The sequence below is a fragment of the Mirounga leonina genome, unplaced genomic scaffold, assembly GCF_011800145.1.
Source record: "Mirounga leonina isolate KUSES-001 unplaced genomic scaffold, KU_Mleo_1.0 Mir_97, whole genome shotgun sequence".
Lineage (NCBI taxonomy): Eukaryota > Metazoa > Chordata > Mammalia > Carnivora > Phocidae > Mirounga > Mirounga leonina.
Genome location: NW_023270889.1, coordinates 5,542,246 through 5,559,275, shown reverse-complemented (window position 1 = coordinate 5,559,275; position 17,030 = coordinate 5,542,246). Strand labels below are relative to the sequence as shown.

Here is a 17,030-nt window from a genome sequence, read left to right as displayed (position 1 = left end):
ATTTCTGCTCAGCTCATGATCTCAGGGTGGTGAGATCGAGCCCCAGGTAGGGCTTCTTGCTGGGCGTGGAGCCTGCTTAAGATGTTCTCACTCTCAAAAAACTAAAAACTAAACAATAAATAAAAAGAACTTAACCTGCTATATCAATATGATGATAATTGAGCATCCTTTATTTTATTTGACTTGGTCCCATTCCAACCCTGTAGCACGGACTTTGTTTTTATAATTTTATAGATAAGGAAACCGAGACCTTTCCTGAAGGCTCACTGCTGGTCAACTCAGTGAACCACTTTCCACTACACAGCATTATTGACTATCAGTCCTAAGTCATTTGAAGCTTGGAGTCATGCAGTCCGGAATTTTGCTAATTCAGCTGATGACGGGAATGGCAATCATGAACAGATAGCATTAAGCTGATTACGGCTTTAATTTCATATTTTGTTTTCTTTCCCTTTAGTACATTCTGATGGCAAATCTAGAAAGCTCTTTCTCAGTAGGCCAAATTGCCAGATTTAAGCTCTAAAGCAGTTTTTGAATACTTTGCTGTATATGTATATTTAGTAGCGGCCATTGTTTAACCCAGAAATTTGACCCCTTACTTCCTATTTTACAAGAGACTTAATGTCAGGAAGATGATTTATGGTGATAAGGGTAGATGTCGTTCCTATGCTCTTTGATCTTAGCATTGAAGCAGTGTTCTGACCCTTACTTCAGAGTTCCTGTGGTCTACCCAGGACAGTTAGTAGAAGAAAATGTTATCTTGGGTTCTTGGTGAAATTTTTAGACCTAAGACTTCATAATTTTTTTCAGTTTCCATCTGCAAAAATGAAGATGCTCTTCACTTCTTGTCTCTTTGCTTCACCTCTCATCCTTGCCAAATCCCAGCTGGGGAGAGTGGACAGCATTTGTTTCCTACTGTTGACATGAGATAAATCATGGGGGACACTCCAATGCCAAAGCCAATAAGCATCTTTTCAGCTTTGATTCTAGCGTGCAAGACTCAGAAAGTCACCATTTAGTTGCATAGAAGGGTCTCCATTACATGCTTGGCTTCAGAAGGGCCACGCATGGGGCAGACTCTATTGGCGACTTACCTTCCGTGCCAATGTACCCTGCCCCTGGGTGTCAGTCACATTTGGTGTAAAGCAATTATGACTTGCCAGTGACTTGTTGGAATGGGCATATGAACCTGTTTTGGAAAATAATCTTTAAGTAATACGTTAGGAAAGTCCTATTGTTATGTGATGTTATATGAGAACAGGATGCTTTGACAGTTATCTTATACCTTGAGGAAAAATATTAAATGCATACCAAGGATGGTTGAACAGAAGATCTGAAGGAGCCTGCATTCTTGATGACATCATTGAGCCACTGATTCAACATTGGGATGGTTTTTCTCTGGTCTTTTTGTTAAATAATGTCCTTGTGGCTTAAGCCCACTAATCAAGTTTTCTGTTATTTGCACTTAAAACTATTCCTTTTTTTTTTTTTTTTAAGATTTTATTTATTTGACAGAGAGAGAGAGACAGCGAGAGAGAGAACACAAGCAGGGGGAGTGGGAGAGGGAGAAGCAGGCTTCCCATGGAGCAGAGAGCCCAATGTGGGGCTCGATCCCAGGACCCTGGGATCATGACCTGAGCTGAAGGCAGATGCTTAATGACTGAGCCACCCAGGCGCCCCCTTCAAACTATTCCTAATTGACAGAATATCCTAAAAGGGAATTGTGTATTACATTTTGCTTTTCAAAACTTTAAATTTCACACTATAGAAGTTCTTACATTGTAATTAAAAGTACAGTTTATTCACACAGCAAATGGCATAATCCAATAACACAAAATAGAGGGGACACTTGAATATTATGTTAAGGAACTAAACAAGAAATTAGCTTAGCAAATACATAATGCATGAATGTGCCTTATTGATTCAATGCCAGTTATTTTTAATCCATAAATATAATCCATTATATTTAACCCAATCTTAATTATCATTCTCCTATATCATATTAATGTCAGTATTTATAGCAAATTTTTTTTAAAGATTTTATTTATTTATTTGACAGAGAGAGACACAGTGAGAGAGGGAGCACAAGCAGGGGGAGTGGGAGAGGGAGAAGCAAGCTCTCCGCTGAGCAGAGAGCCTGATGCGGGGCTTGATCCCAGGGCCCTAGGATCATGATCTGAGCTGAAGGCAGACACTTAATGATTGAGCCACCCAGGCGCCCCAGCAAATTTTTGTATACTCAACGTTTGTAGGTCAATTGAAATATCGATGCCTCCACAAAGCAAGACCATAAATTCAGCATATTTAAAATAATATGGTGCTCGTGGAGGCGAATGTGACAGTTAATTCTGGAAAAGCAGGCTCCAAACTTACAGATTACTTAGGTACTCAAGATGTCTGTGGCCAACTTTGTGTATGTGTGTATGTGTCCTTTCTCTGGCCAACTTTGCTCTCTGGTGAAGAGTGAGGGAATAAGAAAATATTTCAAGACCCTAGGATGATGAGCAGAAGGAAAAAATGTGGGAGGTTTGAATATGCCATTAACTAGAAACCGGTATCTAAGCATCTGAGCCTGCACTATATACATATTTTCTCAAGGTCAGCTCACATATTACTTAGGAATGCCTGGCATCAGTACAATGAATAGAACATCTAGCTCCCTGATGCTCAAGTGCTGAAACAACAGTTGTTCTTAGGCCAGCACATTCTCATCCCGAATGAAAGCAAATCCAAGTCTTTAAGGGATTATTAGAGGAAGAATATTATTTTCTCAGTGACTCAAAGCCAGCTGTGAGGGCCTTTAGTACACTTTATGCTTCTTCTGCTCTCCTCTCTTCCACCTTTGGCATGTCTACAATTGGATGAAGTGCTTTTCCTGAAATGGCAATCACTATTAAATCCATTAGCTGGAAACCAAAATGTTTTCCTAATTGTTTAAAGTCTCATTGCGAAAAGGAAGTTTCTATTGATTGCAATATGAGGGGAAACAATCCCAAGTTCATCATTTTTTGCCTTTTTATAAACACAGTCAGATGAGACTGACATACTCAAAGTCATCAGATTTACTTTTCCCAAGATTCTCATTCATCATCAGAAGTTTCTACTCTGGGTTTCTTTGTGCCCGATCATTCTTTAGTTTTTGTTATTTGCTGACCACTTTCTTCTTGGGCTTGTCTTGTATGCTGTGTATCTTTGCCTTGTCTTCAAATTTTTTTCATTAATTTGCAATTATTTTTAACAGCAATTCTTTGAAATCTTCTGTCTTTTAAAAAATTAGGTGGCTGGGCCCTACGCCCGGAATACGGCACTTCTTTTCTTCAACAGACATTTCAGCTGCTCTCAAGCACCCACTTTTAGCCATTGCCCAATATTTGGAATCCCGATAATGCCTCTCTTTGGCCATGTCCCTTAGGTATGTATCCCTAGTTCTTAGCATAGTGCCTGACGCTTAGTGGGTGATGTTTAATGTTTCTTGAATGAATGCAAAAATTCAGGTGTTATTTTTTTTTATTTCATCAAAAACTCAATTTGACCAAATAAGTTGACCCAAATAATAGCAATAACAACAACAACAATAATAATAAAACAGTCAGAATGAGGGGTTCTGCTGTGGTTACCCAGTATCTCATTTGGTTTAGGCTCTCAGCCTCTTTAATAAAGCTCTGCTTCTCTCCTCACTGAACCAGGAGAGTTGGACAATTTCTGAGCAAAGAGGAAAAATGTTTTTCACTTAAAAGTGCTTATAATCTGGGGCGCCCCTGGGTGGCTCAGTTGGTTAAGCATCAGACTCTTGATCTCAGCTCAGGTCTTGATCTCAGGGTCATGAGTTCAAGCCCTGCATTGGGTGGGGGTGGAGCCTACTTAAAAATAATAATAAAAATAAAAAATAAAAAGCTTTCCAAAAGGTACTTATAATCTGATATGACATAAATTCCAATAAATGTGACATTACCAACTAATATGCCTTATAACTTTGATATTTGTAAATGGAGCTATAGACAGATTCTACCAAATGTTTGTTTCATAGACTCTAGCTATCTTATTCACATTGAAGGAAAATTCATCTTGCTTACAGAAAACTTAAAAGACTGCTAGTCCAGAACATTTTCATAGGGGTAATGGAAATTATGGATTGGCTGAAGACTGGATTTAATCAGATTGTAGTAGTATACTTAGCAGGCAGTATTTAATTTCTCCTTAGATCATTAGTTACATAGTTTATCATATTGAGAGAAATCACTGTATTTGATAACATAAAATTGAATTTCACTTGGCAATCATGATGAAGTACAGAACAGCAAGTATGCACTCCTTTTCCATGGTGTTGACATTCAGGTATCATCAGTTTTCTTAGTGCTTTAAATTATATGCTGGAGTGGCTACCAGAGTACTTGAAAGGAGAATAAATAGAGATTTACTGATTCCAATTTGGCAGTAATTTTGCAGGAATGAGGATAGGCTGTTAACAACATTCTAATAGTAAAACTCCAAAAGGTTTTCAGTATAATCTTTATGTTTTAAACAGTGCTTAGTTGTTGAACTAAGATACCATGTGCTCTTGCAATTGTCTTTGAGCTTCGTGCATTGGATAATCCTTTAGCATAATGAGTCCAGAGGGATGAATTAGCTATCTTTTTAGCTCTTTCCTAGAAACAGTCCCTAGAAACTAGAGGAAAAATTTACCGAAAGACTGATGAAAGGTAGTTTGGTCCAATTGTGTGGTTACAGTTCCAAAGCAGTTACCTTGATTGACACTTGTGTTCTGTTTCCTTGATGTTAGCAATGAGAATTGCTATACAGACCTTTTAGATTTAGGACATTTGGGAGGCAAACAGAACAAAATGGAGAACCACTTCCTTTGCTTTCTTAGATTTAACTTATCTGGGGCTGTAGAAATTAACTTTTTGTTAAATTTGCTTAATGATGTTCTGTCTTTGTTCTACCTACCCACTGTGTGGCAATTTCCTTGAGGGCAAAGACTGTCTAGCTCAATCCATGTAACCCATAGCAGAAACCAGTAGGATCACCAGGTTCTTCCCTGATGTTCTACTTTAACTTTCCTTTTTAAAACCAAAAGGAAAAAGGGAAAAAACTAGATAGCAAGGTGGATTTTAAAACACCGTCAATATTTTCTTCTCAATGCTCCTAGGACGGAGACAGGATTTTTGCTTTGGGGCTGGCCATTTCTGGGTCTTGGAAGGGATTCCTTTGTGAGCACTCTGAGTCTGGCGGAGTCAAACTAAGTAGCATGTATCGAGTACTTATTATGTGCTGGCGCTGTTCTAAATGGTAGTAACTTGTTTAAGCCTTAACAACAACCCTATGATATAGGTACTAATACTGACTTCATTCTGTGAATGAGGAAACTGAGGTACAAGTCACACCATTTAACTGGTCGACCTGGGATCTGAAACCAAGAAGTCAGAGCATATATTAATAGACTATCTCCGCTACTTCCTCATTTGTCTTGGAATGGCTCCCAACAGTGCCAAAGGAATCCGACAGCACCTGTTTCAGACAAGGATTTTGAATGTTATGTTTTATAACATAAAAAGCCATCCCATGGAGGAGGCTATATCTCTTCAGAAACTGTATGTATGTATGTATGTATGTATGTATGTACGTATCTAGCTAGCTAGCTGTGTAACCTATTTACTGTCGTAGGCAGAAGAGTGGCCACCCAGAGATGTCTGTGTCCTAATCTTGGAGCCTGTGGGTATGTTGTTACATGGCACGGAATCAAGGCTGCAGATGGAATCAAGATTTTTTTTTAAACATTCCATTTATTTATTTGAGAGAGAGATAGCAAGAAATAGAGCATGAGTAGGGGAGAGAGGGAGAAGCAGGATCCCCACTGAGCAGGGAGCCTGATGTGGGGCTCGATCCCAAGACCCCGGGATCATGACCTGAGCTGAAGGCTGACACTTACCCGACTGAGCCACTCAGGTGCCCCTGAAGTCAAGATTTCTAATGAGCTGACCTTAAAATTGGGAGATTATCCTGAATTATTTGGCTGGGCCCAATGTAACCATAAGGGTTCTTAAAAGTGGAATTGGGAGTCAGAAAAGTCAGCATTAGAGTCATGAAATACGAGAAAGATTTGACTGACACCATTGCAGGCTTTACAGATGGAAGGGGTCACAAGCCTACAATTGTGGGCACCTTCTAGAAACTGGAAAAGACAAAGAAATGGATTCTTCCTCTAGAACCTCAAGAAAGAATTGCAACCTGCTACATTTTGATTTTAGTCCTATGAGACCCCTGCCAGATTTCTGACCTCCAGAACTGTAAGATAATAAATTTGCATTGTTTTAAGACACTGTTTGTGGTGATTTTTTACATTGGCAATAGGAAAGGAATACACTCAGTTATTTACAGTAAGTGAGGATCTGGTAATTTCTCTGGTGGGCTGGAGATAGACTTGTTACTGATAGGAGACCAAACAAAAATCTAAGAATCTCTATGTCAAGAAAGAGCTGACCTCAGAATTTTTTTATTCAAAAGTTAACTCTAAACTTACTGAGATTATGTCAGTGTTGTGCAATGCTTATGATTTTTTGAATGCTCAACACATGGATATAATTCAAGATTGAAAAAGTGTAAAACATACAGTGATAAGCATGTACTTGCTTTTCAATATTCGCTTCTTCAGGCACCAAGGACAGAAACAGGATTTTACTTTGTTTTTGTCTTATCACCTAGGATTTTACCTTATCACTAAGCTACCTACTTTCTCTCAGAGACATTAGTAACACCATGCCTTGCAGAAGTATGTCATGTCTATATGAGCATGTGCTTATGTATAGTCTTTTCCTCTTATGTAATAGTAACAAACTAGACATACTGCACCTTTGCATTGATTTCCGTCTCGAATTCAGAAAAAATCTCATGTCATGAAAAATAAGCCACACATGATATGAATGGAATTGGCAGGAAGAGAACTATTCATGATTTCCCACATTTCATAGAGGTATTCTGTAAATTGAAATATATCCAGGGGGAACGCAATAGTAGGGTATATGGTTCATGCAAAACAGGTACTCAAAATGTTATTTAATGAACTAATGAATAAATTTTAGATGACTGGATGGTCAAACTAAGATCCCATTTCCAGGCCATGAGCTTTTTGCAGAAATTCCTGGGAAAAACCAACATAAAACCCAGGATTTAAGTTCTGACTGAAACTTGACCCTTCAATCTCAGAGTTTAGATCTGAATGGCAGTGGTAGAAGGTGAGGGCAAAACCAACCTGTCATTTCAAAGTTTGCAGGTGTGTCTGCTTGAGCTGGAGACTTGAATACACCTTTAGTAGAAAGAGTTCCTTTGTTAGGGAAACCACAGGACTGGGGTAGTTGGTTTTATAATTACAGAGCTTTGCCCATAATTAGAAAAGTATACATTTGGGAGCTAAGGCTCTCAGTAACTAAACTGCTCTATGTGACAGTGTTGAAAGGTGTTTATGTTCTAGCCAGAGCTGTATCTCTGAACACTGTGCCCTTTAGATAATTTCTAAATTTACCAATACAGAAATAGTTACTTACTCTTGTGAAAATATTTTATGTGTATTCGTTTTCTCCAAATGAAGTTAGTAGCCGAGCTTTGGAAAGGTTGGAGATAAGAAGAGGACACCCTGCCTGGTGTCTTGGATCAGCTTAGATGAGTGATGGATTCTGTAGGGCTCTGGATATAGCCGTATTGTTTCAAGGTGCAGGTGACAATGTATAGCATAAGACTAGGGGGAGGGCTTTTCATCTCACCCTTGGCACAGAGCCCAGCACCTTTCTGGCATCAAAGGACTGGAGACAGAATCTTTGATGTGGACATTTGGTTTCTCACAGTGGGCATCCTCTGCAGTGGCAGCTGGGAATTCCTTCAAGAAGCTTTGTAAGCACGGTTACACATGCACACTCACACACATCATCACACATTTATGTAGATTCTTCATATTTTATATAAACTGAAGTGTACTAGACATAACGTTTTGCTCACTTGTACATTGTTTTGTATCTTAAAGGGATTGTCAGTGAAATAAAAAGGGTTTGAGAGTTGATAATGATAAAAAATGTCAATAACATGTACTGAGGAATTACTGTGTGCCAGGTACTATGTGCTTTATGGGTATTTGCTCATTAAGCTCTACAGCTGCTCAGAGAGTTTCATAGATACCTCACAGAGTAAGGAGCTTCTTGGTTGTAGACGTTTTTAAGCAGATGTTGGCGACCGTCTGCTCTAAATGGAATGGAGTAGGTTCCTACTTTGGGGGTGAGTCAGAACAGGTGATTGCTAGATCCTTTCCAAGTATAAGTGCTTAGGATTCCACCAGCTGATGATGGAGTGCAGGGGTGGGTATTTGGAGTGTTCAGTAATGTTTGGCAAGGATTGACGAAGACTTGAATTTCTCTCTTGCTTCAGGGTAGTGATGGGTACACGTTAGAGGTGAGGAGGGCTGTTACTGATGCTGCTTTCGCTGACCTGAATCAAGCTCAGAGTGGCCTTGCTCAGAGTGGCCTCTGGTCTTCGAGGTTGAGTCTGTGACCATGAGTAAATCAAGTTATAGAGTAAACCGCAAGTCTGTAGAGGAGAAGCTCTGTCTTATTTTTTCTAAGAATTCTGAGGCTTCTTCAGGTAACACATATGCACCCACCTCTCATCCTTTACTTCACAGCTTCATCTCTGAGCTACAACAATGGCTTCAAGTGACAAGTTTAGGTCATCCAAGTATGTTGTAATACAGTCAGTATGGCAGCACTACTTTGATGCTTGCTGAAAAACAGCTCTCTTAAAGATTTATTTATTTATTTTAGAGAGAAAGAGAGAGCGCGCGAGTGAGCACGAGGGAGAGAGGCAGAGGGAAAGGAAGAACCTCAAGCAGACACGCTGCTCAGCTTGGAGCCCAACGCGAGGCTCGATCTCATGACCCTGAGAAATCATGACCTGAGCCAAAATCAAGAGTTGGACGCTCAACCGACTGAGCCAGCCAGACACCCGAAAAACAGTTTTTATCAAGGAGTAGGCTATTCATTTCTTCATTAATTCATCAGTGATTTATTTGTCAGGAACCATTCTTTTTTCTTTTTTTTTCTTCCAAATTTTTATTTAAATTCTAGTTCGTGAGCCTATAGTTCAATATTGGTTCCAGGAGTAGAGTTTAGTAATTCATCACTTGCATTTAACGCCCGTGCTCATCCCAACAAGTGCCCTCCTTAATACACATCACCGTTTAACCCATCCCCCGCCCATGTCCCTCAATCAACTGTCGGTTTGTTTTCTTTCCTTAAGAGTCTCTTATGGTTTGTTTCCCTGTCCTTTTTTTCCCCCCGTTCCCATAAGTTCATCTGTTTAAACTGTTTCTTAAATTCCACACATGAGTGAAATCATATGGTAATTGTTTTTTCTGACTGACTTGTTTCACTTAGCATAATGCAGTCTAGCTCCAGCCACTTCATTGCAAATGGCAAGATTTCATTCTTTTTGATGGCTGAGTAATATTGCAGCGTGTGTGTGCGCGTGCACATCTGGGCTTGTCAGGAACCATTCTAAATGCTTGCAAAATAATGCTTACTCTTTGGAGGGATAAGCCCTTGAAGAAACAACTTAACTGAATGCTGTATCAGTGCCACAGTGGAGATAAGAGGCCAATGTGGTGACGGAGGAGGAATGAGGAGGAATGACTTTTAGTGATAGAAGCGTCACGGTGGCAGTCATGGCTCAACTGGGTTTTGAAGGATGAATAGGATCTGACCAAGCAAAGAAGAGAAAGAAGATATTCAGTTCAGGGAGGTGATAGCTCTGTGGCTTAGAGCTCTGAAGGAATGGCAAACTGCAGGTGGGGGGATGTTCACAGCTTTAGCAATGTGGGGGTGGGGATGGTAGGGTGTGTTTGTGCTGGAACAGCATGTAATTGTGTGTGAAGTAGAGTAATGGAACCCCCTGACATCTGGAATAGCAAGCAGTTTCTGCAGCTATAAACCAAATGTCAGTCTTCACATACAGGCAATGAAGAGGAGGTTGTTCATTTATTTATTTTTTTGTCAGCCACATCCGCACATACAAGATAGCGATCTCCATCTGTGGTGTAATCTTTAAATAGAAATGGAGCTTCCTGCTGAGGGCTCAGGCGTGCTTTCGGTGAGCCCCATTTACCATGCTCTATGACATCTCACTCACAGAGTCTCACCCCAGCTCTGTCAGTGTCTGTGAGTGGTCGGAACATTTCATTCCCACCCAAGATGGTGAGCACCTTCTGGGGAAGGATCACTCCTTAGGATTCTCTGTAGCTTGAATGGATTTGCCTTCAATGTTGACTGAATGACTATCTGAATTCCAGTCACAGGCCATCCTGGAGAACCTATGGTTCTCCAATATGACCTTGGTTTTTGCCACTGACCACACTCATCCTCCTTGTCCAGGCTGCCATTGACAGTCCCCAGCTCTGCCTCTGTGACCTGTTGGGAAAAACATTCATCTGGAGAAGTTGTTTCAAGCTATGAAACAGTCATTTGATTAAAAAGCCAGTGGTTAAAGTGCTGAAGACTTCCTTTGGGAGGGCTCACCTCCTTTGCAGACCTTTGTAGGGCCCTCCTATCCCTGTTCTTTCCCGAAGAGCACCCCTCACCTCACACTTCTCCAGCAGAATCTGCAAGCTTTGTGTATCATCTAATTTTACCCATCTCTTTGTCCATTCCCTTAGGGCCTTGTTCTCTGAAGTTGGCTAATGGCTAAAGTCATCTGTGCCAAGGTGCTAGAGTCTGGAAATTCAACTTGAACTTTAATAGGACTTGGTTGAAAGAGGGAATTGACCCAAAACCGAGAGAAAGGGACTTTTGACCTTTCTCAATCAAGTACCCATTCTGGACATGGATTCAGAATTCCATTATCCAAGGCAGCTCAGAGTAACTCAAACTCTGTTTAGGCGCTTCGGTGAGCAATTCTCTGACAGCAGATGAAGTTGAGGATAGTAAAATGATTCCTACTCCTCCCATCACTGGCTGGGAGTTTATTTAAAAAAAACAAATATATATATATATAGCAGGAGACTAATTGTGAATGAAATAAAGGACATCAAAAGAATCTTCCTAATTAACTTAAATACTGATCGTTACCATTAGAAAATGAGTCAGCCTAAAAACACATGTAATTGCAGTCTTCCTGTGTTGTGTGAAGCCTAGAGATTGAAGAACTACATTATTAGCAGGAAAGGACAGGCCATGGTGACATCCATCATAAGGAAGAGATGGTTTTGCCATCACTTACTGTGGCATGTGACATTTGCTTGACTGACTGCAAAGCATTTGATGCCCAGGAGGCTGGTCGTGTCTTCCCTACACAGCCAGTCTGTGAGCGGTGAGCACGTGTTACCACTCCTGTTTGGCAAATGGGAAACCGAGGAACTGGAAATTGTAACTAGAATTAAGGGAATCATTAAAGTTTAGGGCAAAATTGTGAGAGAGGGTGCTTTTTATACCTCTGTGTGAATGTTAATCATCCTCGTAGAGGGCACTTGACTATGAAATCTTACCTCTAATAATGACGCAAAATTTTTTGAAGGGGCTCTCCTAACCCCTAAATTCCTAAAGAGAGTACAGGCATCCATAATTAGCATAAATCTGGTGGAGGGGGAAGGAAGAACGGAACAAAATCTTTCCTGGTGTCCTTGACATCCCATTGCAGACCTGCCTTGCGTAAGGTGAGGTATCTAGGAACAGGTGGAGTAACAGAGAACAGTTGAGTTTCTTCTGATGACGCAAGTGTGAAGGGCTGATTTGCTAAGTTAATCGAAAGAGATCCTTTCATGGAGTATATATTATGAGAAATTCCATGAGAAATATGTGATGCCCAGATTGGGTATTATTGATTAGTAGAATTGATGTCTTAGTTCAGTCAAAATACAATAAACAAAACCAGTTTGTATGTCATTACTTATTCAAATATTTCTAATTATATGGCTTTAGGTAGGTGTTCTTAATCTTATTAGTGCCATGAACTTTGGGGCAGTCTTGTGAAGCCTTTGGGTCAGTCCCTTGACAAAATAGTATTTTTATTTTTATTTTTTTAAGATTTATTTATTTGAGAGGGAGAGAGAGAGCACACATGAGCAGGAGGGGCAGAGGGAGAGGAGAGAATCTCAAGCAGACTCCTCGCTGAGCATGGAGCCCATCAAACACTTAAAATCTCAAAGAAAACCAATACTACTGAAAGACAGTCATCAAAATTTTTGAAAATTTGTGATATATGCTTTATTAATGAATTAAAAACAAGATCTAGTGCACAGATTTGATTTCATAACTTCATAGTAGTGATGAGCACCAATAATATTTTAAGGTATCTGCAACAACTATACTGTGATTTAAAAATATCTGATATTTCTATGGAGGTGAAGTTACAATTACCTGAATACCTGAGGCTACTAGTGACTACTGGTCCATGTTTATAGTGGAATGAAGTGCTATGTTTAATTCAACATTGGTGAAAGTTTTGCAGCAGGCTTCCTGGCTTAACAGTCTGTCTACCTCCTTGAACTGTGTGGTGTTGGAGGGAGAACACAGCCTTTGAATTGCAGCTCTGAGTTCAAGTCTCCATGAAGACTTTACTTCCAGGGTGACTCAGCTATTTTAGTTAAACTTTAGGAATTTAATTTCCTTTTTTATTTTTTTTAATTTGCTTTTTTTAAGATGGGAGAATATTGAATTCTGCATGAAGTTATTGAGCAGACTAAATGATATAATAATGTATATTCAACATCTAGCACAAAGCCTGTCACCAAGAGGGAACTCAGCAAGTAACACCGTAGGCACTTTTTTCCCCACAGTCAAAGGGAAAGTGAAGGAGGTAAGATGATTTGTGAAGGTTAAGTCTTGCATTAAGATCCTGGTTCTGGGCAATTTGCTGCCTGAGATAATGTACATACAGTCTCTTAGTTTCAAAAGAATTTGAGAAGGAAGATACTTTGGAAAATGTATTCCATTTTATGCATCTCTAAACCAAGCCATAAATCTAACTGTCTAAAATTGCAAGTCTGTAAAATTCAAGCAAGTTTTTGGGAATTAATTGTTAAAATGTATTTAAATTCCAGTGAAATAAGATACCATTTTAGGATTTGGAATGCTGGCTTTTCTGTTTTATGGTAATATTAAGATTTTAGTTGAGTTCTTATCTTCTCCCATGCAGAACTGAGAGGGGGTAACATGCCAAGGAGCCATGTAGGAGCCCATTTGGAAGAGGACAAAACCCCAGTCTGCTCAGGAGCCTGAGCCACTCCCTCAAGCCAAAGGTCAGAAACAAAGCAGGTACTGGACACAATGGCCAAACTCAGGTGCTTTGCCAACATATTTAAAACGAGTTAATTGAGAAGAAACTTCACATGATATTTTCCCCAATGAGAACTTCCTGAATTTTAGCTTCTTTTTTTTTTTTTTTAAGATTTTATTTATTTATTTGACAGAGAGAGACATAGCAAGAGCAGGAACACAAGCAGGGGGAGTGGGAGAGGGAGAAGCAGGCTTCCCGCGGAGCAGGGAGCCCGATGTGGGACTCGATCCCAGGACCCTGGGATCATGACCTGAGCTGAAGGCAGACGCTTAACGACTGAGCCACCCAGGCGCCCTGAATTTTAGCTTCTTAAGCTGTTAAGACGTTATTGGATTTTTGGAATTTTTATTGTTAAATATTCCAGATATCTAGTCACTGATCATCAGATACCATAGAATCTAGTAAAATTTATTTGAATTTTACAACTTAAAATGTTAACTTTTAAAAAAATAGAACATATTGGGTGGTATAAGATGTAAGTATTCAATTTAGTGAAACTTGTTTAAATTTCTATTTTCAGATTTGGGAGGCTACAATCAAGGTCATTTGAGAAGTAAGACCCGGTGTCTTACCATTCATTACCTATGGGTGTCCACATAGAAATTTATAGACATGGGAAAGGCTAGATAATGAGAATGCTCCATAAAGAGGCACCGTACTTCACCAGGGAGAAATGCATCCAAGTTTCTTCACAAATGTTAAGAAATATGCCTATTTAATTGTATGTTGCATTTTCCATGGTCTTTGCTTTATTCATTTCATGTGCAGTGATTAAAAAGATATATTGTACATTTTATTATCTCTTATGTTTTCCAATAAATACAAAACTGACGTACTTTTTTTCTTTTTCATTCTTCTCAAGAGGTGTGGTGAACATCGAATAAGATAATAATTTTGAAATGCTTGTCTTGTCCATTTAAGCTGCTATAACAAAATACTGAGTCACTTATGGATAACAGAAGTTTATTTCTAACAGTTCTGGAGGCCAGAAATCTGAAATCAGGAGCCAGCATGGTCAGGTGAGGGCTGTCTTTCAGGTTATAGATTTCTTGTGCCCTCATTTGGAGCCTTTTTAATAAGGCACTAATCACCTTCCAAAGACCCCACCTCCCAATACCATCACTTTTAGGGGTAGGAATTTGACATATGGATTTTGGGAGGACACACTCTGTGAGACTGTGATTTATAAGAATTATATGTTTGGTCATTCAGATGACCAAAATATACAGTAGTCCCCCTTTTCTGCAGTTTTGCTTTCCACAGTTTGTTACCTGAGGTCAACCGTGGTCCAGAAGCAGATGATCCTCCTCCTTACGTGTTATCAGAAGTTCAGTGGGAGCCTAATCCTACGTCACGGTGCTTACATCATTCCCCTCACTTCACCTCATCATGTAGGCATTTTGTCATCTCACATTATCCCAAGAAGAAGGGTGAGTACAGTACAATAAGACGTTTTTAGAGAGAGAAACCACATTCACATAACTTGCGTTACGATATATTGTTATAATTGTTCTATTTTATTATTGTTGTTGTTAATCTCTTTGTGTGCCTATTGTATAAATTAAACTTTATCATAGGTGTATATGTATAGGAAAAATATAGTGTGTATAAGATTCTCTGCCATCTGTAGTTTCAGGCATCCACTAGGGGTCTTGGAATGTATCCCCTCGAATAAAGGAAGACTACTGTATTTCTCATATATATTTGGTTTCTGTCAACAGTTCTTGGCTCATAGTTTCCCAAACCCTTGGCATTTCCTAAGTGTTGAGAGTGACAAAGGTGTCTTATGTTAATGAGATGACTTCTGGAAAGCACCTAGGCTGGGGGTACTTTCCATGAGAACCAACCATATGATCAGGTTGGGACTCCCAGTTCCACTCCCCAACCTTTGAGGAGGGGAGAGGCCCTCGAGGTTGATCTCATTATCAAAGGGCAATGATTTAGTCAATCATGCCTATATGATGAGGCCTTCATAAAAACCGAGAGGACAAGGTGTGGAGAGCTTCTGGGTTGGTGAATACTTGGAAGCACTAGGAAGGTGGTGCCCTGGAGAAAGTATGGAAGCTCCACCCCCTTTCCCCAAGCCTTGCCCCGGGCCGCTCTTCCATCTGTTGTTCCTGAGTTACATCTTTCTATGCTAAACCGGCAATCTAGTAAGTAAGATGTTTCTCTGAGTTCTGTGGCTGTTCTAGCAAATTAATCAAATCCAAGGAGTGAGACTTGGGAACCTCTGATTTACAGCTGGTCCGTCAGAAGTACAGATAACAACGTGGGCTTGCAACTGACATCTGAAGTAGGGAGGGCCATCTTGCAGGACTAAACCCTTGACCTGTGGAACCTGATGCTGTCTCTGGCCAGATGGTGTCAGAATTGAGAGACTTGAGTTGACTCCCCGGACGCCTGCTGGGGGGCAAGGATTGTTTCTTTTGTTTTTTTAAGATTTTATTTATTTATTTGACAGAGAGAGAGATAGTGAGAGCAGGAACACAAGCAGGGGGAGTGGGAGAGGGAGAAGCAGGCTTCCTGCTGAGCAGGGAGCCCGATGTGGGACTCGATCCCAGGACTCTGGGATCATGACCTGAGCCGTAGGCAGACGCTTAACGACTGAGCCACCCAGGCGCCCAAGGATTGTTTCTTGGTGTGGGGGGAACACCCTTCGCACACATTGGAATTGAGTCCAAGAACCAAAAAGACACTCAGATATAGTGGCTTGATAAACAAGGTTATCATTGATTGTTACTGCCATTGTGTTATAAATAGATGTTCTCTCTTAAGAAGATGGCTTATTTTATTACATCATAATCCAGCTAATACATTCAAATTGCTATTGCCTTGAATGATTCTCTAAGATACGCTCTTTGCGGGCGCCTGGGTGGCTCAGATGGTTAAGCGTCTGCCTTCGGCTCAGGTCATGATCCCGGAGTCCTGGGATCGAGTCCCGCATCGGGCTCCCTGCTCTGCGGGAAGTCTGCTTCTCCCTCTGCCTCTCTCTCTCTCTCATGAATAAATAAATAAAATCTTAAAAAAAAAAAAAAAGATACGCTCTTTGCTTTTTTTAAAAATAGACTTTATATTTTAGAATAATTTTAGTTTTCTAAGAAAATTGGGAAGATAGTACAGGGAGTACTCATATGCCCTTCTCCCAGTTTCCCATCTTAACATCCTACATTAATATAGTATATCTGTTACAATTGATGAACTAATATGAATCCATTTTTATTAAAGTCCATAGCTTATTTAAATATCTTTAGTTGCTATCTTATGTCCTCTTCCTGGATTTCCCAGAATCTCCCCCAGGACGCCACACTGCATTTTGTTGTCGTGTTTCTTTAGGCAGTTCTTGGCTATACCAGCCTCAGCTTTTCTTGTTTTTGAACACCTTGCTAGTTTTTAGGAATACTGGTCAAGCATTTTATAGAATGGCATCTGTTGGATTTGTCTGTTGGTTTTCTTGTTATTAGATTGGAGTTGTGGGTTTGGGGGAGGAAGGCCCCAGGGATAAAGTGCCATTTTTTATCATATTATATCAATGGTCCATCCTATCAACATGATTTATCACTGTTGATATTGACCTTGATCACCTGGCTGAGGTAATGTAGGTTTGATTTCTCTAGTGTAATTTCGGTGCTAGATGTGCTTTTCATTACTGGTGTATTGTTGCTTTTGGGTCTTCTCTGCCAATGGAGTAAGGAAATAAGTGTGTGTGTGTATACTTATACATT

At 40.0% G+C, this 17,030-nt stretch overlaps 1 long non-coding RNA gene across 2 annotated transcripts in view; it reads left to right on the top strand.

The window, feature by feature from the left end:
• The window catches only part of LOC118006520, a 105,790-nt gene extending 91,688 nt beyond the window's left edge, over positions 1-14,102 (top strand). For both annotated transcript variants that reach the window (XR_004678099.1, XR_004678098.1), the window contains 2 exons: positions 13,168-13,286; positions 13,829-14,102. This is a non-coding gene — a long non-coding RNA (uncharacterized LOC118006520). The remainder of the gene's footprint in view (positions 1-13,167; positions 13,287-13,828) is intronic.
• The last annotated feature ends 2,928 nt before the right edge of the window (positions 14,103-17,030 follow it).